Below are 5,186 nucleotides of genomic sequence, written 5' to 3' on the forward strand. Positions count from 1 at the left end.
CACAATTTCACAGAGCAGTCTCTCATCATCCCAGGTGTTTCTGACGATGTCCCCACGCAAGTAAAATATAAATAAAATATAGTTAATGCGACTGAATGCAAAGGAAATACTCAGTGTGATCTGTTGTTACCTAGTGGTGCGGACACTGCATTCCTGAGGTTCATTTGAGACCTTGGTAGACACTTAAACAGCCCTAACTGAATTCTAGGATGAGCCAAGGAAATCAGGCTAGATTCCCCAGTACCTCCAAATTTATTAACTGAAAATTTCTACAACTAATTATTTTAAAACAGCCTCTGTAATTTGGGCCGATAGAGCCAAGTCAGTAATTTTCTGCAATGTTTAACTGTTGAAGATGACTCATCTGTATCAATCCTTCATTTTATACCCACTTTTTACCCCCATTAAACCAATCAAGTTTAAATTGCAAAAAACCCAGTTCAGCAGCACTGTTTAAATTTCAGAGTTCCCAGCAGAAGTGTTGAAAAGGAAACAGGCATTGACTATTTTATATTCAATATTGCACAAACATATTTCATCCTTCTCCATCAAAGGAAGAAATAAAGTCATGTGGTTTCTATGGCCCCCAATGACTGCTGATGCATTGACTCCCTTTTAAAAATTTGGGATACCTGTGCTATAAAAGCACATTCCTAGACAGTGGATTTTGCTAAGGTTAAGCTCTGTGGAGTGGTGAGCTGTGTGATCACTGAGCCACTAATATAAAAGCACCTGGTTTATACAAGTACTCCATACATTCATGCTATGAAGTACCTATGGCACTTTGAAATATATCCATTTTGCAAGTAATTTTTTTTCATAAAGGACCCTTTTGAACTAATTCACAATTCATATGAATGACTGAAACTGAATAAACTCCCTCATTTTGATCATTTGTTCAACATCTTTACTGAAAACAACATCTTTATGGATGAGTTTGCAGCTCAAGGTTCCTTTACACCCAAGACATTTGAAGTTCCTTGGATAAGGACTTGTCAGAATATCCTCCTAAATATCCCTACCATCTAATTTTTTAAGCTCTTCTTTTGCTTTTAAAAGCCTCAGAGCTTTGATAACAGACACTACTAGTCCCCACCTGACCTGCAGCTCCATTAACTTCTCCCTGTGCATCTACCTGACCACTGGCAAAGGGACCAATCATGGAACCACAGAGTGGGGCAGGCTGGAAGGATCTTAAAGAATAATAGACACTAGATACTAGATACTAGATACTAAATAAATAATAAATAATAAAAAATAAATAAAGAATAATAAATAATAAATAATAAATAATAAATAATAAATAGTTGAGGGGTGTGGACATATAATATATAATATATAATATATAATATATAATAAATAATAAATAAATAATAATAATAATTTCACTGCCAATTACAGCCTCTATCCTTCTGTCACACTGCATTTCAATAGATATCAGGGGTTAAAAACTGATATTTTTTGCAGCACCAACCATTATTAGAAGTAAATAAATCTTCATACTATCATCAAGCAAGGAGAAACTCCTCCAGATACCAATTTTCATTAAACACATGGTTTGAGACTGCTGCATGATTTCCATCCTTGTGACTGTAGACAGAACAGTTCAGCTGATTAACTGATATTTAGGTATAAGATACCTACTTATTTTCTATTACCATTTCATTTATCAGATGCCCATTATTTACTCTGTAACATGTTTTTATGTTCTAATTTTCTCTGCAGCTGAATATGCCTTCAGTAGTTCTAATAACTTTATAACACTTACAAAAGGGCAAAAAGCCAAAAACCCCCCAACTGCTGTGTTTACAGAAGGCTGTTTCAAAGTCCAATTATAATTACAAGAAAACTAAAAAAAAAAAAAAAATCCATTAAACAGTTCCAATGCTCCAACCAGATTTGCCACAGTGGCTCTTTAAACCACAAGGCCTAACAAGACTTTTTGGGGTAAAAGAAGCTGTGGCTTCAGAGGCAGTTTATGCAAAGTGACAACTGGACCAGTTTGGAAATGTGGCTAGTGAGAGGGGAAGGAGCCCCCAGCCCATTGTCACTATGGTAATTATTGCACAATGCCTGATGTGAAATGGGCAGAGGCAGCAGCTGAATCCGGCATTGTCCTCGCACGATAAAAAGATTTGGAAGTCTGAAAAGCAGAGGAACGGAATCTCACAGCTTCTTAGAGTCCCCTCTGAAAGGGCCATTGTAACATCATCATAAATCCTGGGCTCCCCAGGCACTTGACAACTAAAGCAGTGGACAATAGAATTCTTGTGTTGGACAAAACACTCCTTGTCTGCCAAAGGGCTTATCTGCTTCATTTACAAATGTCTTTCATTGTACCCAAATAATTCCCTATTAGAAAAACTATTAGGAACAGCACTAAATAAATATTCACAGCTTTGTGGGCCGTTTGGCAAAGTGAATAAACCAATACAATCGAGGCGCCTGCAAAATATGAGATTTACGAGGAGGAAACCCAAAGCAATCCCAAACCTCTGTTTATTTTCATTTTCCCTTTTCCTGACACACTGCACACGTTTGTCCCTCTAAAACAGAGCCAGGTACATTATTCTCACCAAAAGAGATTAAAAATACTAGAAATCTGCAAAGATCTCAAATTGGAGCAAGATTGTATCCAATGTGCCCCTAAAATATAAATACTTCCAGAAGAGTAGTTACAGAAATAAACTTGGGAGCGTATCTGAGAGTTTAATGAAATAGAGGCAAATTGTTCACAATCATGAGAGGATTTAAACTGTGGGTTTATAACTACATATGCTTAGGTCCCACTTACTGAGAGATCCAAAAGCATCAGGGATGAGTTTCTGGAAGGAAACGGTGCCAGATTTTTTGCAACTCTTTTCAAGCCCAATGAAAATTCTGGTAAATATCACAGAAATGACTGGAAGAGACTAAAATATTCCATACATACAAAACTTCAAAAGGCATTTCTAACACAGTCAGAACTCCATTGCCTCAGGTTTCCACATGAATGGTTATTTGATTACAATTTACTAGAGAAGTGCCTATGGAAAGACAACTGACACCACACACAATGATTAAAGAAAAACCCCAATAATCTAAATTATTGTTCAAGCAAAGAGTGCTGATCATATTCAAAGTGCCAGAGACAACTGTATGGCTGAATTAAAACCTGAAGTCAAAACTAATTGACTGCATTATTGATTATAAACTACTTATTCAAATCTAATATAGAAAGAAGGTTTTTACACAGCCCAGGCAAATGGGCTGAGTGGCCGAAGGGCTTTTTTCCCCCTGTGATTAATTATTACAAGCCTACAAAAAATCCAGGTATTCATAATCTGCATATTAAACAGATTACTCATATTAAATATTCAGAATGTACACAATAAACAACAATACTGGTAAAAAAAAAAAAGAAAGAAAGCTAACATAATTTAAAATAAAAATGATGCAGGTTTGAGGTCACAATCAGAAAGGTTTAGGAATATGTGAACTTTCCATGGTTCTATCATGAATTTGCAGTCTGCCCTGCCACACATCACTTAACCTTGTAGCCATTGCTGAAAGTGAGCAAAGGCACACTATAAAACATTTCACCTCTGAAAAATGCACTAATCCATATAAAAATCAGAGGAAAGAGGCTGGAATTCAGAGCTCCCACACGCCAGCTGAGGAGCTCTGCTGTTTGGGTGCAGAGCTTCCCCATTTCTTCTCTCACTTCTCTCCTCAGTGCATAATTTAACTGTTCTAAAGATGTAGGTATAAATTCTGTCTTAAAATAAAGTTTAAACTTGACTTCCCCTATGCCGTTTTTTGGTGTTTGCTGTTCTATGCGAGGCACTGCCCAAACTCCCCTCCCTTCTGAAGCTGGATCATCTGTATAAATATAATTTGCATGAATTTATTCTGATCATTTCTGCAATTTGCATTTCAGGAACACAGCCTCAACAAAGTCTGTTTCCTGCCAGCTCTCTGAGTTTTATTCTAGTCCCTACTACATGGCACAGCACCACACCATATTTCTATATAGAGTAGTCTCTGTTTAGGTATAAAAAATGGATCTGCACTGAGGTTTAAGTCTCAGTGTAAAAGAGGGATTATTTAACCCTGCTGGATAACACGGATCTGGAGGCCTTGACCAGGATGAGAGACCTTGGCTGTGTATAAATTGCTCCTGCAAGCCATTATCTTAGCAACTTAATAATCTCATGCTTGGACTCACCTTGCAGGGGAATCTATCTTTCCCACCAACCTCAGGCAGCTAAGCCAAGCAATGGGAATCCCACAGGCAGCACCCAACAGAGCAGCCCAGGATAATTTAGGTGGGAAGGGGCTCTGGAGGTCACCTGGTCCAACAGCATGGCTGAAGGCGGCTCCAAATTCAAAGTTAATTTAGGTTATTAAGGCTGCCACTTTATTAATGTCCACAGCTGACATCAGCAGCATGACCAAGGTCTCTGTGTGGACGTGGACACTGAAGGACTTCCCATCTTGTGCTGAAAGATGGTCAGGTGCAAAGGGATGGAACAAAGCCAAGGGCAAGGACTGCATCAGAAGGGATAAAACAGCAGTTTGTATAATCTGCCTTACCCGTACACATCCATGGACAGGGCCTGTGGGCAGGCCGGGGTAGCTAACCCTGATTTCAGAGCTGGGGATGTTCTCGCTGTGCTGTGTTCACTCCTGAGCAGCAGACAGGGGTGTCCCCCGTGCTGAGCAGCAGAGACAGGAGCACACATTGTCTCTCTCACTGCCCTGCACCACCACAACACTGCAACACTCGAGAGTATTTTTGTTGCCTTCTGCTTCTGAGGTAGGGAAGCGTTGATGCCTGGATCCGACACACAGAGTTCAGGCCTGGAGGAGCTGTTCTCAACCCAAGAAGCCTGACATAAAATGAGGATTTTGACTGGAAAGGTTGCAATATCCTGTAGCTTTATCCAGAGGGAAAGGCCCTCCCCACTCAAGGGGGATGCCTTGTGCAGGACACACAAGAGAAGGACAAAACACAAGAGCTGCAGAGAAGGTTTCACACAAATGAGGTTCTGTTCTAAGCAGGGTAACAGCCCGTTCCTCTTCCTCATGAACTATTCTGACTTGATACTCTCCCCAGATATTTCCCCTGGTGCTCCCCCATCCCTTCCCCATCCACGCTGCTGTGCACTGGTTGCAGTGCCACAGGCAGGGAGCCCCCCGGGGCG

The sequence above is a fragment of the Corvus brachyrhynchos genome, unplaced genomic scaffold (genome assembly GCF_000691975.1).
Source record: "Corvus brachyrhynchos isolate BGI_N302 unplaced genomic scaffold, ASM69197v1 scaffold66, whole genome shotgun sequence".
NCBI lineage: Eukaryota > Metazoa > Chordata > Aves > Passeriformes > Corvidae > Corvus > Corvus brachyrhynchos.